General features: G+C 37.7%; 1 protein-coding gene across 17 annotated transcripts in view; it reads left to right on the forward strand.

Annotated features, from left to right (window-relative positions):
* Positions 1-26,170, forward strand: part of ZMYND11 (zinc finger MYND-type containing 11) — a 137,013-nt gene that overhangs the window by 13,919 nt on the left and 96,924 nt on the right. The window contains exon 1 of one of the 17 annotated variants that reach the window (XM_067699626.1): positions 2,585-2,708. The exons of the other annotated variants lie outside the window; for them this stretch is intronic. The gene's annotated coding sequence lies outside the window, so the exon portion shown is untranslated. Of the gene's footprint in view, positions 1-2,584; positions 2,709-26,170 lie in introns of those variants that run through there. 17 annotated transcript variants of the gene reach the window in all.

Raw genomic sequence — 26,170 nt, forward strand, 5'->3', positions numbered from 1 at the left:
TGGAACCATCATAAAAACCTTCAGTTTTCTTCATCTCCCTACTTAAAATGGTTTTCAGGATGTTTATAATGTTATAAAAATGGTATTCTCAAAACATTTAAAAAGTAAAGATCACATTTTGTTATAATTTCAGTCAATTTTTGTTATTCACTGTAGTTATGTTCTGTAAGGTCACCACAAACACTGAATCAGCCAATACTGACCCTTTACCCCAGGGGAAATGCAGTGTTCAGTACCTGCAAGCCTCTGGCCACAAATTTTTCTAAACCAAAATTTCCAATGAATAGGTTCATTTGCCAACATTCCTGGTTAAAAAAACAAAAAAAACAACTTAGTGTCCAAATATGTTCTCCTACAGAGCACTTTTCCTGTAGAGGATTTGCCTGCAAATTTCATTTTTCACATAATATCACCGTTTGAAACCTGCAGGCCAGCTCTAGCTGAGGAGGGTTTAGCATTTTCCTGAACCCTGACGTGATTGTGAATTTCTGTGGCTTTCAGCCTCAGGACAGCGCTGCCCGCTGCACTTTTTATGGATCCAGGAACTAGGCAGCTTTCCTGTCTTCTCTGTAGACAGGTTCCTAGTTCTGGACGTTAGGATGGTTGAGTCTTAAGCACCTTAACTGGGCCTGAGCTGCGCTCACCAGACACACCAGGTGCATCCCAGCCTTTGAGGCCCAGGAGACAGGACACACCTCAGCACTGTGGGGGCCATTTTAAACAGCAAAAACACCAACTTAAAAAGCACAACAACTCCAGGCACATGGCCTACATAGAGTTGGAAAAGGACACTGCTTGACGGAGCTGGAACATGAGGGCAAAGCATTGCCCTGTCCCACCTCGGCTGGCGTGTGTGCCTGTCTGCCAGTAACTACCAGAAGGCCACGAGTGTTGACTCGGGGTCACAGATTTAGCAAGTAGGTGAATTCACAATGTGGAATCCACGAATAATGACAACTGACTATAGATGCACTACTAAAGTTCTGTGTCAGGGTTTTTATGATGATTTTCATTTTTGTATGTTTTATTTCATTTTATAAAACAATAAATATTGTGCTGAAATTTCACGGCTACAAATGAAATATAAGAAAATTCCTCTTAGTTTTGAATTCTATTAATTGGACTTCTTTTTCCCTGTAATTTTATCTCTTTTTACAAGCTAGGTAGGGCTTAGTATATACTAGGCCCTTGGTAAATTTGGCTTTGAAAGAAGGATTAGGATTTTTTTTTCCAGAAAACATTTTATATGATTAAACAAATTAAATGTACTTCAGAGAAATTGAGATTTTATGGGGGAAAAATGTACATTGTTTTGGTATGTATTTTTTAAATATTGAGTAAAGTGGTTGATACCAGGGGCGAAAACTGTAAAGGGAAAGATTGGCAAGTTTGATTACATAAAAACTTAAAACTGAAAAAAACTCATTATAAACAAAGAAGGAAACTGGGACAATATCGGCAACATAAATGATAACCCAAAGCATAGTATTCATCAGGTGTTCATAAAGAATTTTGAAGAATCATTAATAAAATGCCAAACCATATAATAGGAGATAGAGAACACAGTACTTTTCTAAAGAAGAGCTACAAATGTTAAAAAACAAAACAAAAAACTTGAAAGATGTTTGGCCTCAATGGCAATTTTAAGAAAAACAAAATAGGATACAATTTTTGCACTTTTGGTTTTGGTGAAAATTAAAACGAGATCAAAAAATCTAAAAAGGCTAACTAATAATCCATAATAATTATGACCTAAAAACACACACTTTAGTCAGAGGAGAGCATCTACCGTCTTCCACCATGACCGAGGTCCTCCCTGGGAGACCATCTGTCATGAGGGTGTTTATCTGATATTTTGGTGGACAACACATTTAAAACAGTTAAAAAAGGAACAAGGAATCCTTTGAGAAATGCATACTAAGAAGAGGTTACTGTGCCACTGAGTGTGAACACTGAGGGAGAAAGTAGAAAATTACAAAAATCAAGCACGTGAATGCAAAAAGCACGCCTGTTTGGTTTGCAGCAGTCAGTTTGCCCCCTAGGGGATATTTGGCAATGTCTGGAGACATTTTTGGAAGTCAAGCCTTGGGGGATACTCTTGGCATTTGATGGGTAGAGGCCAGGAATGCTGCTAACACCTTACGATGTACAGGACAGCTCCACAACGGTCATCTGGCCCACAGTAGCCCTGAGGTGGAGAAGCCTGGTGTAGGGGCAGGCAGGTCCTGTGTACCTCAGGGGCGTGTTGATGTACTGCTGCAGGTGATGCTGACCCTGGGTTGTTAAGAAAATGTGTGTTTGTTATATACAGCACGCCGGTTAAACAGGTGTGGACATTTCTAATACGTGTATGTTAGATTTCCAATCACATTGTTTAAAGAAATTTTTAATGCATAAAAAAATCACTTACTTGGAATATCTTTATATCTTATTTTTAAGGGTAAACTAGGCATTACTGTATTTAGTGTTTTAACTACATGAGTTACATCACTGTTACTTACTGGAAAATCTTTTTATCTTTTCATGTGATTGCTTTCTTTGTAAAAATTAATTAATTAGGCTGCGCTGGCTCTGTGTTGTGGCACGTGGATCTTTGTTGCGGCATGTAGGATCTTTAGTTGAGGCATGCTGGATCTAGTTACCTGACCAGGGATCAAACCCAGGCCCCTTGCATTGGGAGCACAGAGTCTTAACCACTGGATCACCAGGCAAGTCCCCTTCACGTGATTACTTTCTCAACATAAATATGCTAATCACAAATATGATACATGCTTTAGCTTAAAGGCCCTTAAAGTTAAAATAGTTCTCTAACCTTTAGATAATGTGAAAACCATGTATTTGGAAGTATACTGGTGGATTATATTCATTTGGGAGGTAGCATATTTGTGAAATGGCGAATTTCTCATTGTTTGGTCTGAGTTTTCATAATTTTCCAGGATATGGTTCAGAGTACTTATTTAGTAAAAGCACAAAATAATTTGAGTCAAATTAAAAATTCAAAAAATACCTTTATATTACTCACTATTTTAGGTTATGTAGGCACAGATCTTTTCATTGGTACTGGGGAGTCAGTGGTATGTAATCTATCATTTCTTTGATATTTTTTGCTGGTAGGGGGAGGAGGATATAAAGGCTCAAGTTTGTTTTTTTAACTGAATTTTATAACTTACACTTAATCATTCTTTTTGTTATTAAGGATAAATTACTATGGACAGTAATGAACATTTGATACCTTTGTCTTGGGAATTTGAGGAAAATAATTTAGATTTAAAATATATGGCAAGATGTTAATTGTTGAAGCATAAGAGTTTCATATAATTCTACTTTTGTGTGTACTTGAAATTTTCCATAATAGTTCTTTTAAACATCTAGTAACAGTGAAAGCAGACAGGAGCTACTCCCTAGTGGGAAGGGAGCTGGTCTCAGGGAGGGAAGGGGAGACACATTTAAAAATAAATGATCATGGTTTGAAATTTCCTTTTAAGTTGAAAACTTTTAATAGAAGCTATAAAATAATCCTCTCATGACTCCTCACATCAACAAAATGACATGTCTGTTGGCTTTGGTGACTGTTTTGAAGTGCACAATTCTGTTGTTTCTAGCACATTCTCAAGGATGTGGAGCCACTACCACTATGTAATTCCAGACAGTTTTCACACCCCAAAAAGAAACTTCGAATCCATTAGTACACTTCCCATTTCCCCTCCCTCGACCCAGGCAACCACTCATCTGCTTACTGACTCCATGGATTGGCCTGTTCTGAGTATTTCATATCAGTGGAGTCATACAACATGTAGTCTTTTGTGTCTAGCTTCCTCACTTAAAATGATGTTTTCAAGGTTCATCCATGTTGTAGCATGTGTCAGTGCTTCATTCCTTTTTATGGCTCAGTAGTACTCCATTGCAGGAATAATATTCCATTGGATATACCACATTTTGTTTATCCATTCATCAATTAATGGATATGTGGGTTGTTTTCACTTTTTGGCATTTATGAATGATGCTGCTATGAATATACATGCACAAAGTTTTGTTGGACGTAGGTTTTTTAAATTGAGGTATAATTGACATATAACATGTAAATTTAAGGTGTATGTGTTGATTTGATACATATATATTGCCCTATGATTACTGCCGTAGAGTTAGTTAACACTTCCATCACATAACGTAAGTATCATTTCTTTTTTGTGGTGAGAACATTTAAGATCTAGTTTCTTACAACTTTCAAGTGTATAATACAGTATTGTTAACTATAATCACAATGCTGTGCATTAGATCCCCAGAATTTATCTTCTAACTGCAAGTTTCTGTCCTTTGACGAACATGTCCCTAATTTTCTTGGGCCATATGCCTAGTAGAATTGCTGGGTCATATGGCAACAATTTTTCTCCGTTCTTTTGAGGAGCTGCCAAACAATTTTCTAAAGTACCTGTACCATTTTACATTCCCACTAGTGATGTATGAGGATACCAATTCCTCTATATCTTTGTCAGCACTTGTCTAGTTTCTCAGTATAGCCATCCAATGAGTGTGAACTAGTATCTCATGGTTTTGACTTGCATTTCCCTAATGACTAATGATCTGGGCATCTTTTCATGTGCTTATTGGCCATTTATATATCTTCTTTGGAGAAATGTCTGTTTAAATCCTTTTCCCATGTTTAAACTGGATTGTTTGTCTTTAGTCTGAGAGGTGAGAAATGGTATGTTAAAATGTAGTGTTAAATTACTCTTCTCTAATTATGAGGCAAATTAAGCATCTTTCCATAAGTTTATGGGCCTTTTGTATTTTTCTGTTTTCTGCCTGTCGACATCTTTTGTCCATTTTTTTCTGTTGGGTTTTTGAGCTTTTTCTGAAAGTTGAGGTTATTTACATATTAGTGATATGTAATTTATGACATAAGTGCAAATATTTTTTATACCTTTACCTATTCAGTTTGTCATGTATATTTTTACATTGGTTTTGCAGTATTTTGGCCATGCAAAGGGCCATAATTGTGTTCATTTGCTTACTTGTTTTTAGATTTTTGTTTTTTGTTGTTATTGGTCATGGTAGTTGAATTTATCAACCTTTCCCTTATTTTTTTAATTGAACTGTAGTTGATTTACAATATTGTATTAGTTTCAGGTGTATAGCAAAGTGATTCAGTTTTTTATATATATATATATATATATATATATATATATACTTTCAGGTTATTTTCCATTATAGATACTGAATATACTCCCCTGTGCTATACAGTAAATCCTTGTTGCTTATCTATTTTATGTATAGTAGTTGGTATGTGTCAATCCCATACTCCTAATTTGTCCCACTCCCCCTCCCTATCCCATTCTCCTGTTGTTTTGCTTCTGGATTTTGAAACACAGGAATGTTTTTTTTTCAACTCTCGGTTTTAAAGAAATTTATCTATGCTTTCTTCTAGTACTTGGCTGGTTTCATTATTTTTATGTGTAGACTTTTGAAACATTAGGAATTCTAGTGTATAGGTGGAAAAATCCAGCTGTCCTAATGTTATTTATTAAAAATCCTTCTTTTCACCACTGATTTGAGCTGTTTCCTTTATCATATATTTCTGTAAACATTTGGGGCTAAATGTGAACTTTCTATTTTGTTCCAGTAGTTTCTGTCTTCTTATGTGCCCAGTACCTGACTATGTTAATTGTATATAATTGGTTATGTATTAATCCCTGGTAGGACTAGCTCTTCCTCATTGTTTTTCTTTTTCAGAAATTCTTGCATATTCTTCCAAATGAAGTTTTACAGAACACTTTTCTAGCTCCAAAGGAAATGGAGTTTTAGAGTGTTTTAAGTGAAATTGCATTAACTTACAAATTAACATAGGAAGAATCAGCATCTTTATGATATGAGTCTTTCTGTCCAAGAAATGGTATATCTTTCCATTCATTCAGTTATATATCTGTGTTTTTCTGGAGGACTTTATAATTTTTACCATACTGGTTTTCATATATCTTAAGTTTATGAGTAGATATTTCATTTTCTTTTATATTTTATTATTGTAAATAGGATATATTCTTATATTATTTCTTCTAACTCTTTATTGTACATTATATAAAGGCATTGATTTCTGCATGTTAATTTTCTATCCTGTTTTACTAAATTTCCTTATTTGTATTTTTGCATTCATTCTTCATATTTTTCTGGATGCATAATCATATTATCTGCAAGTAGAGGTAGTTATTCCTCTTTATTCCAATTTCTGTTACTCTGATTTCTTTCTGTTGTGTAACTGCATTGGTAGGTACCTCAAATGCAATAGTAAATAAGAATGAAGGGCTCCCCTGGTGGCACAGTGATTGAGAATCCGCCTGCCAATGCTGGGGACATGGGTTCGAGCCCTGGTCCGGGGAGATCCCGCATGCCACGGAGCAACTAAGCCTGTGTGCCACAACTACTGAGCCTGTGCTCTAGAGCCTGCGAGGCACAACTACTAAGTCTGTGTGCCACAACTACTGAGCCCGTGTGCCACGACTACTGAAGCCTGTGCGCCTAGAGCCCGTGCTCCGCAACAAGAGAAGCCACTGCACTTGAAAAACCTGTGCACAGCAATGAAGAGTAGCCCATGCTCACTGCAACTGGAGAAAGCCCGCATGCAGCAACAAAGACCCAATGCAGCCAAAAATAAATAAAATAAATAAATTTAAAAATTAATAAAGTAAATAAATAAGAATGCATATAGTGAAGAGCCTTAACTTGTTCTTTACTTCAGCAGAAAATTATCTAATATTTCTCCATTAAGTAAAACGCTGGCTTTGTGGCCAGTATGTGTTTATTAAAGAAGTATCCCTCAGTTCTTAAGTTCTTGAGCTGCTTTTTATTTTAAACATGAGTGGATGTTAAATCTTGTAAGGTACTTTTTTAGTACTTACAGAGGTGATCATATTCTACTTAGCTCTTCTAATATTTTTAATTGTGTTAGTGTATTTCCTAATATTGAACCATCATTGCATTTCTAGAATAATGCATTTATTTTAATGTGCTGTTTGATTGTTTGCCAAAGTTTTATTTAAGATTTCTGGAAGGATATCTATAAACTTACATGTATTATTTGTTGTTTATAGCATAAACTTGTGTGTTTATTGACTGTAAGATAATTGCTCCGTTTCAGTCTTACTCCCTGAGATGACATCTTGATGCCTCTCATGCTCTCCCTAATATGGGACTGGATTCTCTCTGGGTCTGCTGTAGAGCTTTTGGTCCAGGAGTTCCCTTTGCTTCCTTTCTGTGCTCAGTCCTGTTTCCTGGACAATGTGGGATCTCCTTTTCTTACGATTAATCTATTGATATTAGTAACTTCCTGAGAAAGAGTGCATAGGACGTAGATTTTGGGGTTACCTGCATGTTTGAAAATCTCTATTCAACCTTCACTAGTTGAACATTTGAATAGGAATTTAGGTTGAAAATAATTTTTCCTTCAAATCTACAAGGCACTTGCCCATTACTGCCCAGCTTCCACATTGCTGTTGAGCAATTTGATACATCTTGGTTTGTGACCACTCCCCATTGTAGTGGAAGCCTGGAGCTCTTCTTTTTCTTTCTTGTATTTGACATTCTAAGTTGATGTGCTTTGGGCCTCCTGCCATTCATGTGTTGGGCACTTGATGGACTCTTTCCATCTGTAAATGCCTATTTTCAGTGCTAAGTACTTGAGTTATTTCTTGGATAATTTTCTCCCCTCCAACTTCTTTTCCTGAAACTCTTGTTATTCAGATATTGTATCACATGAAGTTTTTTCCTCTAGTCTCGATCGTGCGTTTCTCGTCTTTTGGTTCTACTTTATTGGATATCGCCTCAACTTTATTTTCTACTCCTTTAACTGAATTTGTTATGCATCCTATTTAAAAATTTCGTGAATATTCCTGTTTATATTACCCTATTTATGGTTTCATAAATACAGTTCCTTTTCCTGCTCTTCAATGATATTAATTATGTATATTTGGAAACTCTTTACTGTTCCTTCATTTTCTATTTTGAGTTGTTCCCCTCTTCCCCACCAGGCCCCAAGCTCTTCTCTTTGCTTGATATACCTCTTTTCTCTCTTTTATTAAGAAGTGATTCTCCAATGTCTGGTGATCCTTGGCTGTAGGTTTATATTTAAGGGTGAGATGCTAGAAAGCTAGTTGAAAATTCTGTGTATGGGCTTTACTGTAGGGATGTCAGGTGGCTAGATAGCTGTTTCTTTAGGTTCCCTCAGATGTTAATGTTTAAAGGCCCTTGCTCTGGGATAATTTTATTTTTCCAGAAAGGTCTCACTTGGCCTGAGTCTGGAGTTTGGCAGTTGAAAGGGCTTGCCAGCTATTCACAATTCATTATGTAGCTTTTTACTTAACTCTTTGTTTTTAGTCTGTATCTTGCCACTACTATTCTGTCATGCTAGGTTCAGTCTCTCTGGTTTAGCTTATTCATAGCCTGTATTCCTGTTTCCTCAGGGATGAGGATGGGTAGCTGTTTGACAACCTGATGTTTATTCAACATCCCAAATTATCCCTGTACCTGCTGCATTCTATTCCCAAATCTTTCTGGAGTTCTAGGCAAGGGGCTTGCTTTTCATCACTATTTTCCTATGTAAATTTAATCTTCCTCTGGCCAGAAACTTACAATTCCTATATTCATTGTCTTTCTTCACTTTTTGTGGAGTATATGTTCATCAAAGATGTTTGTTTTTGTTTGTTACTTTCAGAGAAGGGGTAGAATGGTCTTTTACTCTGCCATCTTAAAATCTGTAATCAAAGGATAACCTTCTTGAAACAAATCAGATTATGTTATCTTTCCTACTTCCCTGAAGTTCAAAATCCTCTAAATTGCTGCCCATTGAAATTATGTGGAAATCCACGCTGGTTATTCTGGATTTTGGGTCCCCTGTGGTCTAATCTTAACTTCTGCCTCTTAGCCTCTGCCTCCCTGCCTCTTTTCACACTACAACTCTCCTTATTTACTACATTCTGACCAGTCTTTTCTGCCCCTCAAATATACCAGGTTCTTTCTCACTGTGGCCTTTGCATGTGTTTTTCCCTTTGTGTGGCTTGCTCTTTTTCATCATTCAAGTCTTACCTCAAATAGAGTCTCTTTAACTTCCTATGATAGGATTGGTTAGGTCATGCTGTGATAACAGGCAGCCTCCACATCTCAGTGGCTTCTTGAATGAACAGCATTCCCTTGCTCATCTGACATGTTCCTCACTGATTGACTGGGAGCTCTGCTGTGTGTTGTTCTCATTCTGGGATTTAGGATGACAGAGCAGCCACCATCTGGAGCCATCACCATTGCCCATGGCATAAAGAAAAAGAAAGCATAGCAAATCATAGATTCTAAATCTTCCCAAGTGGAAGTGGTGTAAATCCCATTTACTCCGATTCCATTTGCCAAATCTAGTCACATGGCCAAACCTAATTTCAGGGCAGTGGGGAAGTGCAGTCCTACCAGTGCCTAGGACAAGAATTAGAAATATTTGATGATGAACAATACTAATGACTACCATAGCAACTTTGACCAACCAGTGTAAAGGAACAGTGCTAGGGTTCTCCAGAGAAACAGAACCAGTGGTGGACCCCCTCTCCCTTCAACACACATATGTACGTGGAGATTTATTGTGAAGAGTTTGCTATGTGTTTATGGAGGCTGAGAGGTCCCATGATATGAAGCTTGGAGACATAGGAAAGCTGATGGTGTAGTTTCTGTCAGAGCCTGAAGGGTTGAAAGCCAGAGGAGCTGATGGTATACATCTCACGCAGGAGAATATGAGATGAGGTGACCCAGCACAAGCAGTAAGGCAGGGAAAAAAGGGCAAATTGCTTCTTCCTCCACCTTTCGTTCTATTCAGGCCCTCAGTGGTTTGGATGAGGCCCACGCACAGTGAGGAGGGAAATCTACTCTTCTGAGTCTACTGATTCAAATGTGAATCTCATCCAGAAACACTATCTAATCAGCTATCTGGGCACCCTGTGGCCAGTGAAATTGACATGTACAGTTAACCATCACAGTAGCTTTCCCGATTGCCTGTTATTTTATTATTTTCCTTCTTTTATTTTCTTCATACGATTTATCACTCACTATCTGATTTCATCTTACTTGTTTTTATGTTTATGTTTTGTCCCTCTATGTAAGTGCAGGAACCTTTCTGAGTTGTCCACTGCTATATCCCAGTTACCTAGAGCAGCGCTTAGCAAATAGTAGGTACTCATAAACAGTGGATACATGTTGACTAGATTGATTCTTTTTTTTTAAAATAAGTACAATAATGACAGCATTTTCCACTAAAGGGACTTTATACTTTCATAAAACTACTGCCATCTTCTAGTTTCTTTAATATCCATTGAACAAAATAAAGTATGCTTTTACTATGAATTGCTATAGACAACTGAGAGGAGTTTCTTTTAATTTAATAATTTTTAGGTATTTGAAACATTTTAGAAAAAGTCGTTAAGAAATCACCAATCAGTATAAAACAAAGTTATGATAAAAAAGGTATTATGCTTGTAATTTTATGAACTTCTCTAATTGTAACATTGATTTATTTAGGTCACTGATAAAAAAAAAAAAACTTCCTTGACCCAACAATATGGAAAAACAAAATTAGGAATGTTGTCTAAAAGCAAATACTTTCAGGGAGTTCCCTGGCGGTCCAGTGGTTAAGACTCCATGCTTCCAATGCAGGGGGCATGGGTTCAATCCCTGGTCGGGAACTAAGATCCCACATGCCGTGTGGCGTGGCCAAAAAATTAATTAAAAAAAAAAAATAAAAGCAAACATTGGGTTGGCCAATATTCAAAATTGGGTTTCCCAAACGAACTCTGGCCAACACAAAACTTTCACCTCTTAGCTATGTAATGTTTTTATGACATACTTGTTTGTTTTCTATAAGGAGAGAGACATTTGTGTTAATCATAATTTTCATTACAAGTCTTTAAAAATAAAAACCTTTTAACCTACATCTTTTTGTCTCTGTGGAAATGAATAGTTACTAGCTTTACTCCCTTTGTTTTCAGATGACATTCTTGCTTATGAAAGAAAAATTTGTTTTTTCTGTGAATAGAAAAGTTGTCACATTTTGGAAGGTTTAAGCTTTATATAGTAACAAGCTGCTTTTTGTTAGAAGTGTAAAATTTTAATAGAAGAGTTTTTGCAAATTGGTATTGATTAGGTTTGCATGCATTATCCACTTTGGTTAAAATTAAATTACTTAGGGAAAGCAGAAAAACTAACAGATTTCATAATATAGTTCTAAAATTTTGTTTGTTTAGTAAATTGTTTATAAGATCAGTTACACCCAAATCTCTTCTATAATTTGATTCATTGCAGATTTCCGTTTTTATGGAGAAATGTGCTGTAGATGGCAAAGCTGTGCATTAGGTCATTTTTTTGTATGTGTTCATGTGTTTTTGATGTGTTCAAAATGCAAAAAAAATTTTTTCATTTGAAACGTAGACGACATGTTAATATATTAGTTTTAAGTATACAACATGACTTGATATACCTATGTATTGTAAAGTGATTACCATAGTAAGTTTAGTTAACTTCCATCACCTCACGTAGTTATGTATATTTTTTCCTTGTTGTGAGAACTTTTAAGATTTACCCTATTAGCCACTTCCAAATATATAATACACTATTGTTAACTGTAGTCACTGTGCTGTACGTTATTATATCCCCAGGACTTATTTATCTGGAAATATTTAACTGGAAACTTGTACCCTTTGACCATTTTACCCATTTTTCTCCCACCTTCGCCTGCCTCTGGCAACCACCAGTGTGTTCTCTATTTATGAGTTTGGGTTTTTTAGATTTCACATATAAGTGAGATCATGCAGTATTTGTCTTTCTCTGACTTATTTAGCTTAATGCTCTCAGGGTCCGTCTGTGGTGTTGCAAAAGACAGGATTTCTTTCTTTGCTATGTCTGAATAATATTCCATTGTATATATATACCACATTCTCCTTATTCATTCATCCATTCATGAACACGTACGTTGTTTCCATCTTTTGACTATTGTGAATAATGTTGCAGTGAACGTGGGGGTACAGATATCTCTTTGAGAGAGAGTTTTCATTTCCTTCAGATAAATACCTGGAAGTGTAATTACTGGATCATATGGGAGTTCTATTTTTAATATTTTCTTTTCCATTATGGTTTATTACAGGATATTGAATGTAGTTCCCTGTACTTTACAGTAGGACCTTGTTGTTTATCCATTCTATATATAATAGTTTGCATCAGCTAATCCCAAACTCCCAATCCATCCTCCCCCACCCCACCTCTCCCTGGGCAACCACAAATCTGCTCTCTATGTCTGTTTCATAGATAAGTTCATTTGTGTCATATTTTAGAATCCACATATAAGTGGTATCATATGGTATTTGTCTTTCTCTTTCTGACTTGCTTAGTGTGATAATCTCTAGGTCCATCCATGTAGCTGCAAATGACATTATTTCATTCTTTTTTTTATGGCTGAATAGTATTCCATTGTATATATACACCACATCTTTGTCCATTCATCTGTTGATGGACATTTAGGTTGCTTCCATGTCTTGGCTACTGTAAATAGTGCTGCTGTGAACATAGGGGTGCATGTATCTTTCTGGATTAGAGTTTTCTCCAGATAATATGCCCAGGAGTGTGATTGCTGGATCATATGGTAATTCTGTTTTTGGTTTTCTGAGGAACCTCCATACTGTTTTCCATAGCGGCTGCACCAATTTACATTCCCACCAACAGTGTAGGAGGGTTCCCTTCTCTACATACCCTCTCCAGTGTTTATTGTTTGTAGATTTTTTAATGTTGACCATTCTGACTGGTGTGAGGTGATACCTCATTGTAGTTTTGATTTACATTTCTCTGATAATTAGTAAAGTTGGGCATCTTTTCATGTGCTTATGGGCCATCTGTGTGTCTTCTTCAGTGTCTATTAAGGTCTGCCCATTTTTTGATTGGGTGGTTTTATTGTTGTTATTGAGTTGTATGAACTGTTTGTATATTTTGGAAATTAAGTCCTTGTCAGTCACGTCATTTGCAAATATTTTCTCCAGTCCGTAGGTTGTCTTTTCATTTTGTTTATGGTTTCCTTTGCTCTGCAAAAGCTTTTAAGTTTGATTAGGTTCTATTTGTTTATTTTTGCTTTTATTCCTTTTGCCTTGGGAGACTGACATAAAAAAATATTGATACGATTTGTGTCAGAATGTTTTGCCTATGTTCTCTTCTAGGAACTTTATGGTGTCATGTCTTATATTTAAGTCTTTAAACCATTTTGAGTTTATTTTTGTGTGTGGCATGAGGGAGTGTTCTAACCTCATTGATTTACATGTGGCTGTCCACCTTTCCCAACACCACTTGCTGAAGAGACTGTCTTTTCTGCATTGTATATTCTTGCTTCCTTTGTCAAAGATTAATTGACAGTAGGTGTGTGGTTTATTTCTGGGCTCTCTATTGATCTTTATGTCTGTTTTTGTGCTAGTACCACACTATTTTGATTAATGTAGCTTTGTAGTAGTGTCTGAAGACAGGGAGGGTTATTCCTCTAGCTTTGTTCTTTTTTCTCAGGATTGCTTTGGCAGTTCTCGGTATTTTGTAGTTCCATATAGATTTTGGGATTATTTGTTCTAGTTCTGTGAAAAATGTCATGGGTAATTTGATGGGGATTGCATTAAATCTGTAGATTGCTTTGGGTAGTATAGCCATTTTAACAATGTTAATTCTTCCAGTCCAAGAGCATGGGATATCTTTTCATTTCTTTGAATCATCTTCAATTTCCTTTATCAGTGTTTTATAGTTTTCGGCATGTAAGTCTTTCACCTCCTTGGTCAGGTTTATTCCTAAGTTTTTTTTTTTTTTTTTTTTTTTGATGTGCTTTTAAAAGGGATTAAAAAAATTTCCGTTTCTGATATTTCATTGTTAGTGTAAAGAAATTTAACAGATTTCTGTATGTTAACATTGTATCCTGTTTCCTTGCTGAATTCCTTTACCAGTTCTGGTAGTTTTTGTGTGGAGTCTTTAGGGTTTTCTGTATAGAGTATTGTGTCGTCTACATATCATGACAATTTTACCTCTTCCTTTCCAATTTGGATATTTTTTTTACTTCTTTTTCTTGTCTGATTGCTGTGACGAGGACTTCCAAAACCACGTTGAATAGAAGGGGTGAGAGTGGGCATCCTTGTCTTCTTCCAGAATTTAGCGGGAAGGCTTTCAGCTTTTCACGGTTGACTATTATGTTGTAGGTTTGTCATAAACAGCTTTTATAATGTTGAGATATGTTCCCTCTGTGCCCACTTTGATAAGAGTTTTTATTATGAATGGATGTTGAATTTTATCAAATGCTTTTTCTGCCTCTATTGAGATGATCATGTGGTTTCTTCTTGTTGTTGATGTGGTATATCACATTGATTGATTTGCATGTGTTGAACCATCCTTGTGACCCTGGGATGAATCCAACTTAGTCGTGGTGTATGATCTCTTTTATGTGTTGTTAGATTTGGTTTGCCAATATTTATTTATTTATTTTTTCTTGCGGTACACGGGCCTCTCACCGCTGTGGCCTCCCCCGTTGTGGAGCAACAGGCTCCGGACGCGCAGGCTCAGCGGCCATGGCTCACGGACCCAGCCGCTCCGCGGCACGTGGGATCCTCCCAGACCGGGGCACAAACCTGTGTCCCCTGCATCGGCAGGCGGACCCTCAACCACTGCGCCACCAGGGAAGCCCTGGTTTGCCAATATTTTGTTGAGAATTTTTGTGTCCATCTTCATCAAAGATATTGGCCTGTAGTTTTCTTTTTTGGTAGTATCTCTGTCTGGTTTTGGTATCAGGGCGATGGTGGCTTCGTAGAATGTCTTTGGGAGTGTTCCCTGCTCTTCAGTCTTTTGGAAGAGTTTGAGAAGGATCAGTATAAGTTCTTCTTTGTGTGTTTGGTAGAATTTTCCAGTGAAGCCATCAGGTCCTGGACTTTTGTGTGCAGATCTGTAGGCGCAGATCCACTGAAGTCAGGTACCAAGACCGCAGTAGTCTTGTACCTGGACCCACTGTGGGACCTATGCAAGCAGCCCAGACCCCAACCCCGTCCCTGTGCATGCACACCCACAAAGCCTACAGCTGCTAATGCCGGACTTGCTCCAGGCACCAGTGCACCCATAGTCCACTCGACTGTCCCACAGGTGCTGAGTTTACAAAGCTGGCCACGGTAGCGTAAACTGTGGAGTGCATAGCTGTGGGGAGAGGGCTCTGATTTCAGCCCTGCTTCTAAGTCATGTGGCCCCTGGGGATGGGCTCTGAATTCAGTCCTGCCTCCACGTGTGGGCAACCTGCTGGCGCTTGTGAACTCCTAGAGCTTGTAGAGGTGGTGCCCTGCCTGCTGTGAGCATGCAAAGAGGCTGCTGTGGCAGGCCCGCCTCCCTTTTGCATGCCCTTTAATAATGGCGCTTCACCTCTATGGTGGGCCCAGGTGTTGTCCGTGTACACACCCTGGTTGCAGCCTGTACCGCACTCCAGCCCCTTCAGGCTGTCTCCATGCAGCCAACCCCAGTCCTCTCCCCGGGTCTGTCCTCTGAAGCCCTAGTTTCAGCACCCAGCTGCCTCGCACACCAGCAGACATGCATCTCCGGCTGGGGAATGCACCAAGGGGCATGGACCATCTATGCTGGTCTCTCTCTGTTCTGCCTGCTACAAACCCATTGCTGTGCTCTTCTCTGAGTCTCCGAAGCTCCCTTTTTGTCCTGACTGATCTCCCTGCTGGTGAAGGGGCTTCCCAGGGTGAGGGAACCTTTCTTCTTTTACAGTTTCCTCCCAGGGGTGCAGGTCCCATCCCAGTTCTTTTTTTTTTTTTCCTTTTGTCCCACCTGGTTACGTGGTGACCTTTCTTGCAGTTTTGGTTTTATGAGATTTTTTTTTCAGCGTTCAGCAGGTGTTCTGTGAGAATTTTTCCACATGTAGACATATTTTTGATGTATTTGTGGGAGGAGGTGAGCTCCAAGTCCTTCTATTCTGCCACCTTGCTTGCAGCCTTATTTTTAATTTTTTGAGAAACTTCCACACTATTTTCCATAGTGATTGCACCAATTTACATTCCCACCAACAGTGCCTGATTGTTCCCTTTTCTCCACATCCTTGCCAATAGTTGTTACTTCTTGTCTTTTCAATAATAGTTATTCTCATAGGTGTGTGGTGATAATCTCATTGTGATTTTGATTTGCATTCCCCTGATGATTAGTGGTGTCTAGTAACTTTTCATGTACTTGTCGGCCACCTATATGTGGTCTTTAGAAAAATGTCTGTTGAGATCATCTGACTATTTTTAAATTGGACTTCTTTTTTGTATTGAGTTTTATGAGTTTTTGTATACATATATATATTTTTTTCTTTTTTTGGCCATGCCACGTGGCATGTGGGATCCTAGTTCCCCCACCAGGGATCAAACCCGCGCTCCCTGTATTGGAAGCGCAGAGTCTTTAACCACTGGGCCATCAGGAAAGTCCAAGTTTTTGCATATTTTTGATATTAACGCCTTATTGTATATGATTTGCAGATATTCTCTCATTCTGCAAGTTACTTTTTCATTTTGTTGATGGTTTTGTTTGCTGTGCAGAGGCTTTTTAGTTTGATGTAGCTTCACTTATTTTTGCTTTTGTTGCCTTTGCTTTTGGTGTCAAAATCATTGGCAAGACAGATGTCTAGGAGCTTACCCCCTATATTTTTCTAGGAGTTTATAGTTTCAGGTCTTATGTTTGAGTCTTTAATCCATTTTGAATTAATTTTTGTGCATGGTATAAGATAGTGATCTAGTTTCATTCTTTTGCATGTGGCTGTTCAGTTTTTGAGACTGTCCTTTCCCCATTGTATATTCTTGGCTCCTTTGTCATATATTAATTGACCATATGTGCATGGGTTTACTTCTGGGCTCTTCTGTTCCATTGATCTCTTGCATCTGTTTTTATGCTAGTACTCTACTTTTTTGTTACCATAGCTTTGTAATACAGATTTTGTCTCTAGTTAAGATTTTTTCTTCAAGTTTTATTAAGAAATAGTTGACATACAGCACTGTATGAGCTTAAGGTGTAAGCATAGCATAGTGATTTGACTTACATATATTGTGGAATAATTACAAGGTAAGTTAACATCCATCATTTCATATAGAAAGGAAAAAAATTGTTTTCCTTGTGTTGAGAACTCATAGGATCTACTCTCTTAACGACTTTCAAATATTCACCAGTGGTTAGCTATAGTAATACAATTTGAAATCTGGAAGTGTGATGTCTCCAGCTTTGTTCTTCAAAATGGAGAAATTTTTAATTACCCAATCTGCACCCTAAATTTCTATTCAAATAGACTTATTTACCTCCCCAGTTAGGTTCTGGCATTACTGAATTTGTATTGATCTCAATAATTTTATGGGATTACCAAAAAACGAGTGCTTTCCTTAGGATTCTGTAGATTTAAAAATGTTAAGAAATCTTTTAAATATGATGAGAACTATTAATTTGCATATGATATGTTACTAGTAAAAGCTGATTACTTCTCTTGCTTGTATTCATCTTCTGGCTTTCCAGAAAGTTTATACATTCCTTCTCTCTCATGTGTAGTCAGCCTTTGCCTCTCAAGTGAATACTCTTACTGGATCTCAAACATTTTCAAGTCTTCTATATTTGAAATAAAAGTTCAAACCTGGCTTTGTCAGAACACGATGAAGTGAACATGTATTCTTACCTGAAACCCTATTGAAATGAGTAAAAATACCTAATCCTATAAGGACAAAAGGAAAGAGATAGACTACAGCACAGAAGAGATGTCATCAACATTTTAGAAACTGGAAAGAAGGTGGATGAAGTGTTTCTGATTTAGCAGTCTGGATAGCTAAGTGCCTGCAGAGGGAAGGACCAAGAAACATGCCAATTTCAGTCTCAAAATCCTGGAAATCTCAAGAATTAGAAGTACTTTGTTCCTCTGGTGGCAGGGAAAGTGGTGTGTGTGGTGGGGCAGTAAGAGTAGGGTGATTCATCCTAGTGTGTACAGTTCTATGCCCAGCTCCCTCCTCCAGCACCTTCATCCACGTCACTACCCTGTCCTGTACTGAGAAGTCTTGAAGTGTATTTTCTGTAAAGGGCACCCAGAGCAATTGTGAAGTAGTCCCACCTGAAAATGGGTGATACCCCATTAAAAACAGGGGTATTAGGAGGAAGCTTAGACTTCCACTTCCAGCCATGATGGAGGAACTGGTACCAGCCTTGCATTCCCATCATAACAGTTGTGAAGCTGAATGAGATATATGGGATATATGAGTTCCTAGGCACTGGATAGTAGGCAATGTATGACTGTGATCCCTGAGGTGAAGAAGCTTAGGGGGTGAGTTCCACAATCACCCTGCTCTTTGTGAAAACTGTCCTGATGGAGCCAAGCAGAGGCTGAGGTTCCTGGGAGCTGAGGAGGCAGGTTAAGGTTTGGAGCAGTTGAATGTGTTGGTCAGTGCATAGAGAGGAGGAAACTGCTCGTCTTAGCTGTGGACATGTTTGGGTTCTCCTAATAGTTCAATCACTGATACTGATTTAATCAGAGGTAGGGGTCTAACTTTCTCAAAAAGTTAAAAGGAAGGGTGTGTGTGTGGGGGGGAGGTATGTATGTGAAAGAGATTAAATGACATAGAGCAGGAAATCAATAAATAAGGGTAGGATAATTGTGTTATTTGTAAATACTGAGGTAAGTACCAAAAACAACTAAAAGTGATTGCCTCAGGGTAGCAGAGTTGGGGTAGCAAGGGGTGGGACTGTTTAATTTAAAACAAAATCATGTACGTGTATTATTTTAGTTTAAATGAGAATAAAATTTGAATAAACCACAGACCTTCAGGTGGCCTCTCATCTCTTTCTAGCTACTTCTCCATCTGCCTCCTTCCCTTTTTTTTTTGGTCAGTCTTCTGGAGAGAGTTCTGTTCTCTATTTCTCTACCTCCTACTTATTCCTTACCCCTCTCCAGTCTGGATTGGGCTCTATTACTTCACCAGAACAGCTCTTGTTATAGTCACCAGTGACCAACATTTTGCTAAAGCTAGTGGACATTTTAAATTCTTTTTGCTTTTTGACTTAGCAGCAGCAGTCTTCACTTCTTGAAATTCTGTCTTCACTGATTTAAGAGGGCTCTTCTAGATTTGCTCCTACTTGTTTGGTCATGCATCCTCTCCCCAGGTTAAATGTCCTTTATCTAATATTTAGATGTTGGGTTCATCGAGACTTGATCCATGTTCTCTCTACGAAATTCTCTTGGGTAGTCTAATCGACAGTGATGGTTTCAGTTAGTGCACTTATGTAGGTAACTCACACAGTTGTATCTTCAACACATGTTCTCAACTTCTCTGTGCCCTCTTTCCATATGCCTATCTGATATCTCCCCTGGTATGTCTAAAAGATAACCAGAACTTTGTAAGCCCCCAAACCAATGCACACACCACTACCTTCTGCAAACTTGGTCTTCATCCTAAATTCCTTATCTCAATTGAAAACACCCCAATACAGCATGCCATGTAAGCCAGAAACCTTGACACATACCTCTCCCTCATTCCTAGTCCAAAATTAAGTGCTGGTGATCTTTTCTCCTCTCTGATACATTCTGCATACTGTAACCAGGGCAACTTAAAAAGCCCATTATTTTCCACAGCTCCTGTTGGTCTTCCTTTTCTTTTGCTTCTTTTTATCAATTTTGTTCTCTTCCCCGCCTTCCTCTCCCTCCATCCTTCCCCTTCCCTCTTTCCTTCCCCTCCACTTTGAAATGTATACTTTGCACTTATTCCCTGGCATTTGATTGTTAGATCTGTAAATGAACCAGATTCTTTCTTCCTTTTTAACCTTTTGTGAAGTCAGGTTTGCTCTTCCTGGTTGTAGATGGCCATAGCTCAAATTCACAAATGGAATATTTTATTTCCTTTCCTGGGTAATAGCAACTGGGGAAGATTTTCTATGAAAATGGTGGGGGTGAGGATTTGTGATAGATAAGAACGAGAGGACTGTTTTCAGGTTTTGTTCTGAACGTGGCCGTTGATTTCATGAAAACCAACAGTAAACACAGAGGCATACAATTTGTTACATTAAAAATCTTTTTTCTTGTAAACTACACATAATGTAAAATTTACCATCTTAACCATTTAAAAATGTATATTTCACATTCTTGTGCAGCCATCCATCCCTATAACTCATTTAAACTTGTAAAACTGAAATCCTATACCTATTAAATAATAACTCTCTGCTCTCTCCCCAACCCCTGACAACTACGATTAAACTTTGTTTCTGTGATTTTTACCGTAAATACCTCATGTACGTGGATTCATACAGTATTTGTCTTCCTTCGACTAGCTTATTTCACTGAGTATAGTGTCCTCAAGGTTCATACATGTAGCATATTGCAGAGTTTCCTTCATTTTTAAGGATTAGTAATATTCTGTTGTGTGTGTAGACCACATTTTGTTATCTGTGCATCCATTGATGGACACTAGGGTTGCTTCCATGTTTTAGCTGTTACGAATAATGCTGCTGTAAACATCGGTGTACAAATATCTCTTTGAGAACCTGCTTTCAGTCCTTTTGGGTATATACCCAGAAGTAGAATTGCTGGATCATATGATAATTCTATTTAAAATTTTTTGAGAAATCACCATAGTTTCCACAGTGGCTGCACCATTTTACGTTCCCACCAACTGTACAAAGGTTGCAGTTTCTTCACATCCTTGCCAATTCTTGTTGTTTTCTGTTTTTTTGATAGTAAAACATCCTAATGGGTGTGAGGTGGTATCTCGTTGTAGTTTTGATTATTCTAATAAATCATTACATTTTAAAAAATTATTTATTTATTTATTTATTTATTTATTTATTTATGGCTGTGTTGGGTCTTCGTTTCTGTGCGAGGGCTTTCTCTAGTTGTGGCAAGCGGGGCCACCATCGCGGTGCGTGTGCCTCTCACTATCGCGGGCTCTCTTGTTGCAGAGCACAGGCTCCAGACGCGCACACTCAGTAATTATGGCTCACGGGGCTTAGTTGCTCCGCGGCATGTGGGATCCTCCCAGACCAGGGCTCGAACCCGTGTCCCCTGCATTGGCAGGCAGACTCTCAACCACTGCGCCACCAGGGAAGCCCAATCCATTACATTTTTAAAGTGAGAGTCTTTTAAATTATCTGATCTATTTACAGATCTAACAATCAAATGCCAGGGATTAAGTACAAAGTATACATTTCAGAGGCTTCATTTTTCCATTTAGGCATGGAATATCAGGCCTTAGAACATAAGACCAAAAGATTAAATGAACCCAAAGCACCTTAGTTTGAGGTTTTCCAAGTAAGAGCTGTTTGGTGGGCAGATCATAGTTTCTGGAGGCTCCTGACATCCTCACTTCCCACCGTGGTTTGAGCCCACATCTCCTTTCTTTGTGGTTTATTTCAGTTTTAGTGACTAGAGGAAGGGAAGCATCACTTAAAGAATAGATGTACTATTATGTTAATTTGGAAATTTCTTGAAAACAGAGTCTGCATTCTAGTTGAAGTAGTATAAAATACACAGACAGGTGGAGGACAAACACATTGATTTTCATCACCATTCCATAATTGCCCTCCGAACTGTTGTGGTAAGGTTTGATTGATTTTTTCCCGCCATAGTGATAATCTCATTGACCCAGCAGTGTTTTTTTTTTTTTTTTTGCGGTACGCGGCCCTCTCACTGTTGTGGCCTCTCCCGTTGCAGAGCACAGGCTCCTGACACACAGGCTCAGCGGCCATGGCTCACGGGCCCAGCCGCTCCGTGGCATGCGGGATCTTCCCAGACCGGGGCGTGAACCCGTGTCCCCTGCATCGGCAGGCGGACTCTCAACCACTGCACCACCAGGGAAGCCCAACCCAGTAGTGTTTATAGAAAGAGTTGTCTTAAATCTGTTGCTCTGCTGTGCCGTCTTTGTCACATAAATCAGGTGTCCATATATGTATGAGTCTATTTCCAGATTCTCTGTCCCTTCCCATGAATTTATATGAGTGTCCTTATTCCTATTGGACACTGTTTTATTAATTACTGTAGCTTTACAATAAATCTTGATATATGATGTCAGATCTTCCAATTATATCTTATTTGTTACTTATTTGTTATTCATATCTTTTTTTGTTCCTGGTCGTTCTTGGCTGTTTACATTTCCGTATCAACTTCTGAATCAGTTTGTTAATTTACACAGCAAAAATTCCACTAGCCTATTGATTGGAATTGAACTGAATTTGTGAATTAGTTTGGGGAAGAATTAACATTTTTTTACCATATTAGTTTTCTAATCTATGAATATGTTGTATTTTTCTATTATTTAGGTTATTTTTACTTTTTTCAATAATGTTTTAAGACCTTCTGAATAGAGATCTTGTATATCTTTAGATTTATTACTAGATCTGACTTTTTAAGGTAACATTGTAAATAAAATTTTAATTTTTTTCATTTACTCATTGTTCATTACTAGTATATAGAACCAAATAATTCTTTGTATATACCTTATATCCACTTGTATTATTGAAGTCACTTATTAGTTTTAATAATTCATCTGTAGATTTTTGGGGGATTTTTCTATAGATAGAAATATGTCATCTCTGAATTATGGTAGTTTTAATTCTGCTTTTCCAGTCCATATGTATCATTTCTTTTTCTTATTGCACTGACTAGGTCCTCCAGTACAATTTTAATTATTTATATTTTGGCTGTGTTAGGTCTTCGTTGCTGCGTGGGCTTTCTCTAGTTGCGTTGAGTGGGGGCTGCTCTTTGTTGCGGTGCGTAGGCTTCTCATTGCAGTGGCTTCTCTCGTTGCGGAGCACGGGGCTGTAAGTGTGTGGGCTCTGTAGTTTGCAGCAGGTGGGCTCTAGAGCGCAGGCTCTGTAGTTGTGGCGCATGGGCTTAGTTGCTCCGCTCTCCGTGGCATGTGGCATCTTCCCGGACCACGGCTCCAACCTGTGTCCCCTGCTTTGGCAGGTGGATTCTTAACCACTGCGCCACCAGAGAAGTCCCTCCAGTACAATTAAAAAAATTTTTTTTTACTTTATATTGGAGTATAGTTGATTTACAAAGTTTTGTTAGTTTCAGATGTACAGCACAGTGATTCAGTTATACATGTACATATATTCTTTTCCCACATAGATTATTACAGAATATTGAGTAGAATTCCCTGTGCTATACAGTAGGTCCTTGTTGATTATCTTTTTAATAGTAGTGTGTATATGTTAATCCCAAACTCCTACTAATTTATCCCTCCCCCAACTTCCCCATTGGTAGCCATAAGCTTATTTTCTAAGTCTGTGAGACTGTTTCTGTTTTGTAAATAAGTTCATTTGTATCATTTTCTTTTAAGATTCTCTGTATAAGTGATATCATATACTTGTCTTTATCTGACTTACTTCACGTAGTGTGATAATCTGTAGGTCCATTCATGTTGCTGCAAATGGCATTATTTCATTCTTTTTTTATGGCTGGGTAATATTCCATTGTATATATGTACCACATCTTTATCCATTGATCTGTCGATGGACATTTTGGTTGCTTCCATATTTTGGTTATTGTAAGCAGGTGCTGCAGTGAACATTGGGGTGCATGTATATTTTTAAATTAGAATTTTCTCCAGATATATGCCCAGGAGTGCAGTTGCTGGATCGTGTGTTAGCTCTGTTTTTAGTTTTTTGAGGAACCTCCATACTGTTCTCCATAGTGACTGCACCAATTTTCATTCCTACCAACAGTGTAGGAGGGTTCCCTTTTCTCCACACCTTCTCCAGCATTTGTTGTTTGTAGACTCTGATGATGGTCATTCTGACTGGTGTGAGGTGATACCTCATAGTTTTGGTTTGCATTTCTCTAATGTTTAGCTACATTGATCATCTTTTCATGTGCTTACTGGCCATCTGTATGTCTTCATTGGAGAAATGTGTGTTTAGGTCTTCTGCCCATTTTTTGATTGTGTTGTTTTTTTTAAAATATTGAGCTGTATGAGCTGCTTGTATGTTTTGGAGATTAATTCCTTGTCGCATTATTTGCAAATATTTTCTCCCGTTCTGTGGGGGTTTTTTTTGTTTATGGTTTCCTTTGCTGTGCAAAAGCTTTTTAAGTTTAATTAGGTCCCATTTGTTTATTTTTGTTTTTATTTTTATTACTCTAGGAGATGGATCCAAAAAGATCTTGATGCAATTTATGTCAGTGTTTTGCCTATGTTTTCCCCTAAGAGTTTTATAGTGTCTGGTCTTACATTTAGGTCTTTAATCCGTTTTGAGTTTATTTTTGTGTATGGTGTTACAGAATGTTCTAATTTTATTCTTTTATCTGAAGCTGTCCAGTTTTCCAAGCCCCAGTTATTGAAGAGGCTGTCTTTCCTCCATATTCTTGTTGCCTTTGTTGTAGATTAATTGACCATAGGTGCATTGGTTTTATTTTTGGGCTTTCTATCCTATTCCAGTGATCTCTATTTCTGTTTTTATGCCAGAACCATACTGTTTTGATTACTGTAGCTTTGTAGTATAGTCTGAAATCAGGGAGCCTTATTCCTCCAGCTCCATTTTTCTTCCTCAAGATTGCTTTGGCTATTTGGGGTCATTTGTGTTTCCATACAAATTAAAAATTTTTTTGTCCTAGTTCTGTGAAAAATGCCATTGGTAGTTTGAGAGGGGTGGCATTGAATCTGTAGCCTTGGGTAGTATAGTCGTTTTGACAATATTGATTCTTCCAGTCTAAGAACGTGATCTTTCCATCTGTTTGTGTCATCTTTGATTTCTTTCATCAGTGTCCTACAGTTTTTGGAGCACAGGGCTTTTGACTCCTTAGGTAGGTTTATTCCTAGGTATTTTATTCTTTTTGGTGTGATGGTAAATGGGATTGTTGTTTTAATTTCTCTTTCTGGAAGTTCACCCATTTATGATTAAAAACTCTCCAGAAAGTGGGCATAGAGGGAACATACCTCAACATTATGAAGGCTGTATATGAAAAATTTATAGCCAGTATCATACTCAGTGGTGAAAAGCAGAAAATATTTCCTCTAAGATCAGGAACAGGACAAGGATGTCCACTCTGGCCACTTTTATTCAACATAGTTTTGGAAGTCCTAGCCATGGCAATCAGAGAAGGAAAAGAAATAAAAGGAATCCAAATTGGAAAAAAAGTAGTAAAACTGTTTGCAGATGATATGATACTATACATAGAAAATCCTAAAAATGCTACCAGAAAACTACTAGAGCTCATCAATGAATTTGGTAAAGTTACAAGATACAAAATTAATACACAGAAATCTGTTGCATTTCTGTACACTAACAATGGAAGAGCAGAGAGAAATTAAGGAAAGAGCCCAGTACAATGTTGAATAGAGGTGGTGAGTATGATATCATCACACATTCCCATTTGCAGAGAGAAAGTTTTCAACATTTCATTGAGTATGGTTTTTCTGCTGTTGGTTTTATAGGGGTACCCTTTTTCAGATTAAGGCGTTTCCCCTCTATTCCTATTTTGCTTTTAGTTTTGGTTATAATGAAGAGTTTTATTCAGTTTTTTCCTGCATTTATTGAGCTGATTATATGGTTATTTTCTTTAAGTCTATTAATGTATGAATTGCTATGACTGTAACAAACACGGTCACACTGTATTGTTCTTTGTGTATTGCTGAACTTGATTTGCTAGTACTTCATTTAGGATTTTTGCATTCATGTTCATGAATGAGATAGGTCTCTAACTTTACTTTCTCCTAGTGTTCTTTGTCATGTTTTGATATCAAGGTTACATTGATCTCATATCACAAATTTGTACATGTTTCTTTCCTCAGAGTTTCTATAAGATTGGTGTTTTTTTCTTTTTGAAATGTTTGGTGGAGTCTAAGGTGAAGCAATCCGGTTCTGGAGTGTTTTTTTTGTGGGGGAGGGGGTTTAAATTATTATTCAACCTCTTTAATAGTTATGTAGGCTTATTCAGATTTTCTGTTTCTTATGGTCAATCTATGACAAAGGAGGCAAGAATATACAAGGCAGAAAAGACAGTCTCTTCAATAAGTGGTGCTTGGAAAACTGGACAGCTACATGTAAAAGAATGAAATTAGAACATTCTCTAACACCATATACAAAAATAAACTCAAAATGGATTAAAGACCTAAATGTAAGACCGGATACTATAAAACTCTTAGAGGAAAACATAGGCAAAACACTC

This window comes from Pseudorca crassidens, chromosome 1, assembly GCF_039906515.1.
Source record: "Pseudorca crassidens isolate mPseCra1 chromosome 1, mPseCra1.hap1, whole genome shotgun sequence".
In the NCBI taxonomy this organism is placed as follows: Eukaryota; Metazoa; Chordata; class Mammalia; order Artiodactyla; family Delphinidae; genus Pseudorca; species Pseudorca crassidens.